At 38.5% G+C, this 7,283-nt stretch overlaps 1 long non-coding RNA gene across 1 annotated transcript; it reads right to left on the bottom strand.

Moving 5' to 3' along the window:
- Window positions 1–4,631: 4,631 nt before the first annotated feature.
- Window positions 4,632–6,768, bottom strand: LOC126616556 (uncharacterized). The gene is made up of 3 exons (XR_007621195.1): window positions 6,587–6,768; window positions 5,570–5,629; window positions 4,632–4,777 (listed from the first exon to the last, which is right to left on the bottom strand). It is a non-coding gene; the product is annotated as an uncharacterized LOC126616556 (long non-coding RNA).
- Window positions 6,769–7,283: the final 515 nt, after the last annotated feature.

Below are 7,283 nucleotides of genomic sequence, written 5' to 3'. Positions count from 1 at the left end.
GGATGTCAATAGGCCGGTGTTGGAGTACAACCTCCCACTCCCTATGAGATAAGAAACAAATATTTGGATATGGAGTATAAAGACATTGGCGAGTATGTTAACAAGTTAAGGTCAAAGTGGGAAACTAATGGTTGCACAATCATGTGTGACGGATGGACCGGCCCGACCAGATTGTCTATCATAAACTTCATGGTATACTCCAAGGGAAAGACAATTTTTTTTAAGTCTGTTGATGCTTCAGACCATATAAAGAACTACAAGTATATTTACAAATTATTGAGGGATGTAATCATGGAGGTGGGAGAGCATAATGTTGTCCAAGTCATGACCGACAACGGTTCTGCATTTGTCAAAGCTGGAAAAAAATTAATGAAGCATCATAATGTGTTTTGGACATCATGTGCAGCACATTGTATTGATCTCATGTTTGAGGCAATGGGGAAGAGAGAGAATGTTGCTACTATGGTCAAAAGAGCTAGAACGATCACAAATTATATTTACAATCACGGTTGGTTGTTGGCAAAGATGCGTGAATTTTGCAAAGGAGAAATTATTCGTCCAGCTACCACTCGATTCGCCACCAACTATATTGCATTAGACAGCCTACTTAAGAAGAAAGCAGGGTTGAAGCAACTATTCACTAGTGACGATTGGGCCAACCACAATTTCAGCTGCTCAAATGCAGGTCGTATGGTGGAAAGTATAGTGCTTGATCATGCTTTTTGGACTCAATCAGAACACGTGTGCCAAGTGTTTGAACCTCTTTACAAGGTTTTACGGATTGTTGACACAGAAGTGTATCCTACTATGGGGGCAGTATATGAGTTGATGCGTGTAGTGAAGGATGAATTGGAAAGAAAACATGGTGCAAGGTGGGTCATAAAGATAATTGAAGACCGGTGGTATAAAACATTATACCACGATTTGCATGCAGCAGGTATAAATTATGTCATAATTTGCAATTCATTTCTTTAGTTGCATAAGTATTATTTCTCTTATTAGAGTATGTGTTTCTTTGAACAGCATATTATTTGAATCCTCGATACCAATACAGACCTGGTGTTAGAGATGATAGTACCCTTATACGTGCTGTACATAATGTATACTCTAAATTAGACCCTGCATCACCAGCAGTTGGCTAATTTGGAAATGAGGTACACAATTACTTAAATTATAATAATTACTTTGTTGGATTAAACTAACACGATTTATTGAATTCAGCTAACATGGTTTAAAGATGCAAGAAGAACTTTTGGAGAACCAACATCAATTGCTGCTCGAACAACAATGTCTCCTAGTGAGTGTAAACATATTTCACTATAAGTTTATAATAGAATTTGTTGGAGTTATTAGGCTTATCAACATTGTTTTTCATTGTAGCTGAATGGTGGATCATGTATGAGACCGATGCACCAACTGTGAGAAAGTTAACAATCAAAGTATTATCACAAACAGCTTCCTCATCTGCTTGTGAAAGAAATTGGAGCACATTTGCACTCATACACACAAAGCAAAAAAATAGGTTGGCTCATAGTAGGTTGAAAAAATTAGTGTATTGCTACTACAACATGAAGCTTCAAATTCGAGATAAGGAAGTAGAAATAGATCATGTCGACCGTGGTGACCCACTAGATGTGTTTGATATTGTTGGTGAAGATGATGATACAGACGGTAACCAACTTTATCAATGGATTAGACCTCTTCATTTAGATGATGATGAAGGCAACCCAGCTCCCAGAGTTGCTGAAGAAGCACGTAATTAAGGGATAAATGTAGAAATAGTATTAGAGGAGGAGGTGGGATCTAGCAACGCTGACTCTTTGGAAGAACTTTTACGCCCAAGACCAAGAAACACTGGAATTCCACCTTTTTCCAATCCTACACAACCACAACATCGTGCTGATACTAATGATAGCTCTAGTACAAGATCAAGAGACTCACCTACCACCGGAGGTGGGAATGATGAAGGATACAGTGGAGCTGGAGGTAGTGGAGCTGGAGGTAGTGATGGTGGATATGAAAACTATTATGGACCACCTTCCGGATTTATGAGCCCCTTCACTGGTGAGGCAAACTTCACGCATGCAACACAGGATGATGACCATGGCAGTAGGCGGGCAGGACCAGGAATTGGTGCCATAGGGAAGGACTATACTCGTAGAGAAAGAGGCAAGGGGATTTTGTCAAGTCAAGAAGATGACTCGTTATCTAGAACTTCGGACTCTGTTAGATTGGGAAGTAGTAACTATGGTTATACTCATAACCAACCATTTCCCTACCCTTCATATCCCATTCCTGTTGGGATGGAATCGAGCGACTCATGGAAACAATCCCAGACTCAATCTTCAAATGATTTTTCTTATGGACAACCTCAACCAATCTCGGATCCATATGGGTGGCATGTTAACAATTACATGCAAAACTATTTTGGGGATTTATCATTTGATAACTACTCTTCACAATACACTCACTCTACACATAGAGATGATGAAGATAGTGAAAAATTTAAACCTCATAGGAACTCTATGTGGTACTAAAGTGTAAAATATTGTACTAATTCATTATATATAAATGATTATGGTGTGTTTAGACTTCTTTCATTAATTACTACATATTTTCTACACTCACAATGTTTGTTAGCTCGCTATATAATCAACTTAATAATGTTAAATCCATCATGCAATGCATTTCCTTCCAATTTTTTGTGATAAACTAATAGATAATTGACTAAATAAACATTCTGCAAAGTTTCAATAAAAATTTCCAAGTTTTTCTTACATTTTCCGTGGTTTCCATGTAATTTTTATCGATATCGATATTATCCTGATATTTCCGTGTTTTCGGACTACCGATATTTCCGATATTACCGATATTTAATACCTTGCTCACAATAATAAGGTTCAGAAGTGAAGCAGTGGAAATATGCGTTGAGACAAACACATATCGTTGGAAAATAACCGATGTGATGCCTATGAATTCTAGTAAGATGGTGATACACTATGTTGACCTTCTGTACTAAAACTTTCAACCAACTCTTACTAAAAGATCACTCAAACTTCACACCCACGATGAACTCTTTATGGTAAGTCTGGTAAGCTTGTGAAAAGGTTATGCTCCAATCGTTCCTGTCCAAATCGACACGAACTGGATGCACACTTTCACCGAAACAATCGATCGTGAATTTCTCACTGATTAGGCGAGAAACCATATCGAGAAGGCTAAAAGAACACTTAAGAATTTGAGGGTCAAAATAAGTCCATTACAATCCAGAGTACAAGATATCAGGATTTGAACTAGAAACCATACCGAGAACAAACGTTTATATGTGTGTATATATATATATATATATATATATATATATATATATATATATATATATATATATATATATATATATATACACCCTCATGTAATGTTCCGGCATGATCTAGTTTCACATTAGGAGATGGATAAGCGAAGGAAAGTGAAGATGCAGAAATAGAAGTCACTGTTTATAATTATTTTGCAAATTATCACAATATGGTCAACTGGTTTCTTAGCCAAAAAGGAATTAGGTCTAAGCTCAAGAATAGTTAAAAACTATTGATAATTTGACAAGGCCAAAGACATTTCGTAATTCACAATACTTTGTGAGAGCTGCTTCAAAGTTCAGAAATTAAACATAGAACCTCTGAATCAGCAGAATGATGAAGAAGAAAGATACGAAGCAGCCTGCGTATGAATGCAGTGACACGATTAGCTATCTTAAAGTGATGCTCTTGAGCAAACCAAGGCTCAATGAGTCTAAAGAAGTTTAGAGCAAAGCTCGATCTTCATACAATAATGAATATGGTTGAGCCTCAAGTCGTTACACTGAAAATTACAAGGCTGAACAGGTAGGCTGCAAGCAAAAGACTAAGTTCACCTTCGCCGAAAAGTACGTGGACGAGGAACTAGGATTTACCACCAAGTACCAAACCCAGGTGAAGTTCAAGGAATTTGTTTATCCAAACAAGACTGGATATTCATCATCCAAATCCAACTACAACAACAATAAGAATTGCAACTCATTCGGAAAATTGGATGAGAATAGCGTCTGCTACCCAGGAGTTTCCCAAAATTTCGATGTAGAGCCGACTCCGCCCGCAATTCCTAAGGAACGCATGTTGCGGAGTGGCATCACCATTTCGAATCTACAGCTGGTCTTTACCAGAATTTCTCAAATTGAGATTTCTAAAACACGTCGCTGAATATCGATCTGATGTTGAAAGTCGTCCAACAATCCACTTCATCACTGTTGAGGCACAATCCCGACACGAATTCTTATATTTCAACCAGAAAGTGACAATTCAAACAGAGAGAGGTTTGCACAACTGTGCTGAATGGCACCAAACCTAGAAGTCCAGACATACAAATGATGTCAAAACCGACACTTTAAGAGAATAGAAGAGAATCCTAAGTATGCTTTGAACAAACCATGCTCTGATACCAATCTGACAAGCCCCGACCCTGATATTCCCTGAATACCAGGATAGACATGTGCTGGCCGACACCCGAAGGTGACGAAAGCCATTAATTGATAAAAAGCTAAGAATAAGAAATAAATAAGGGTTATGAATTTAAAATACCATGAACTAACAATTTAGGAACATGTTCAGAGCATACAACTAAACCTAATCACTAAAAAGAATTACGATAAAATTAAATGAATAAAGGAGTGAGTCCTACATTAAGAGAATCCGAAGATGCTATTGCAGAAGTGTCTTGATGCCGGGATTACGTGCCTTGATTCTAAGTCCTGAATGGGAGCGCAAAACAAAGGTGAGTGGACCAAGTTTACATATATATAATAATAATAAAACAGTTATCAAGATACTAACCCCCACAATTTATATATAATAAAAACTATTAGCATAATAAATGAAGGATTTAATAAAAATCCTAGCATGCCAAAATATCTCAAAGCCATATCGCGGAATATCATCGCAGAAATCAAAACAGTAAACGTCTCATAAATCGTCTCGTAAGCATGATGTGCTACTAGAAAGATTACTGAATAAATATAACTTCCGGCCCAATGCCTGCTCCGTGGTCTCTGTGCCCCGTAGCCAGAGATTACCAACTCTTGGCCCAATACCTGCTCCATGTCCCTCAACCCATAGCTATGGATTATTTCTCCTGGCCTAAATGCCAACACCAGTTCATCGCCCCATGCGGCATAGTGTCTACTAGGTACGCACAAATATTTACGCCTCTCATAAATAATCACTTCATAGTATAAAGTCATTCATCGTCTATACTATAAAGAGGGGTTTCTAAAACATGTTCTCGCATCCTATCTCGCATCCTATCTCGCATCCTATCATCATCTATCGGATAGTCTACCAATTCATGGTTTTTATAGAAAATACGATATATTAAAATATAGCTCAAACTAGGCTAACAATTTATTTCCTCATCAAAACACGAGACGAAAAACAATAAATTCAGTAAACAGGATTGATATAAATCAATTCACAAAATTCGTAGGCATGCTAATCATTTATGAAATTGCTAAAAAATCATGTAATTTTAGAAAAGGTCCACTCACAGTACTTAGCCGCCAAAAGCTGCGCCACTAGCGAAGACGGAAACGTCACAATAATTGCCCCTAAGCACATTAAATGGTACAATTAATAAAACTATATAATAGCAATTGAATTTGGGAAAACAGACATTGGAAACAGATTCAGAACGTCGAATTACCTTAAGAAGGGTCCTGGACGAAAACCCAAAATGTCAACCCTAAAGTCAACGTTGACCGGGGGTCAACGGTCAAATTAGGTCTAACGGGTTTTAGGCGCGAAATCCGGATTAGGGTTTAGGTTAAATAGGATTATGATCTATTGGGTTTGAACTAAATAAGGGAATTGAGTTGGATGGGTGAGGCCCTAATAGATTTTAGAACCCTAGGGTTTTAGGGTTAAAAGGGTATTAGGGTGGAAAATTGGTGGTTTGGGCTTAAGCCCATACACACACACACATGCACGGCATGCATATACACATACACGTACACATGCACTTAAACACACACACACACACACACACACACCCCACAAAGGCCTTAAGGCCTCATTAAAGAACAGGGCTTTAAGCACTTTAAAATGAACCGGCCCAAGGCCAATATATATAAGGCCCGAGGCCTTATGGGGTTTTAAAAACGATAAATAACTAAAATTAAAACTAAAAGGGCTGGGGTTTTGGGCTAAGACAACACGGGCCTAAGGCCCGAGGTGGTTCTAATGGCCTGAAAGGCCTGGTTTTGCCGAAGAAGAAAGCCGGAAACTCGACCGGAAAACCACCCAACTTTAAACGGCCATAACTTTGTCACTACTCAACAAAATCAAGCGAGAAAAAAATGAAAGTTGTAGCCCTTAAAGAGACGAATAGAATAGTACCTTGCACGACATCTAACTCGCCGTGGTTTGGCCGGAAAATGCCTCAAAGGATGTCAGACTTGCCGGAAACTGGGTAAGATTCAAATGAGTATAACTTCTTCAATACTCAACAAAATTGGATGAAACAAAAAGGAGAGTTGTATTTATCAGGGAGACGAAGAGATTGATACCTTACATGCCGGCCAACACGCCGTGGTTTGGCCGAAAATGGCCTCAAAAGGGGCAGTGCTCGCCGAAGGCTCCTGGGATTTTGTCGTCCTTTCTACACGGGAGAGAGAAAACTGCAGAGGTTGTGATGGTGATGTCCTCAGCAGATGGAGTGGCTGAGTGTTGCTCGGGGAAAAGGGAGTTGCAGCGAGGGAGAGAGATGAGGTCTGAGAGAGAGACACAGGAGAGAGAGTTGCGGAATAGGTGAGGAGAAGAGAGAACTGAGAGAGGAGAGACCGGAAAAACATAAAATAAAACAAGGTGGGCCCCACGGGCTCATCAATTAAGGCTTTTAAAACAATTTTTAAATAAAAATAAGGTTGGGGTGTTTCATATACTTTCTTGGGGCAAAGGTTTTATATACACGAATTCACACATCCATTTTGAATAAAACTATATATTTTTTTTTTTAAGAAACGTTGGCGATATAAGAGAATTTTATTGGTAATGAAGGAAAGTTACATCTAGTTAAAAGGGACATAAACTTTATGTCATGCTCCAATCCCGACATACTTCCAGGATCAACACGTGACATAACCAAATTCCCGTTTCTCTAACATACCTCGCTTCCGGGATATGTACAAGCCTAATTCAATACTCGAATTGCGTTGTAATTTTTGTATATTTTATAGCTGCATCTAATCTCCTTGTTAAACTGGC

This window comes from Malus sylvestris, chromosome 3, assembly GCF_916048215.2.
Source record: "Malus sylvestris chromosome 3, drMalSylv7.2, whole genome shotgun sequence".
NCBI lineage: Eukaryota > Viridiplantae > Streptophyta > Magnoliopsida > Rosales > Rosaceae > Malus > Malus sylvestris.
The sequence above is the reverse complement of the archived record's forward strand: the minus strand, read 5'-3'. Positions and strand labels throughout refer to the sequence as shown.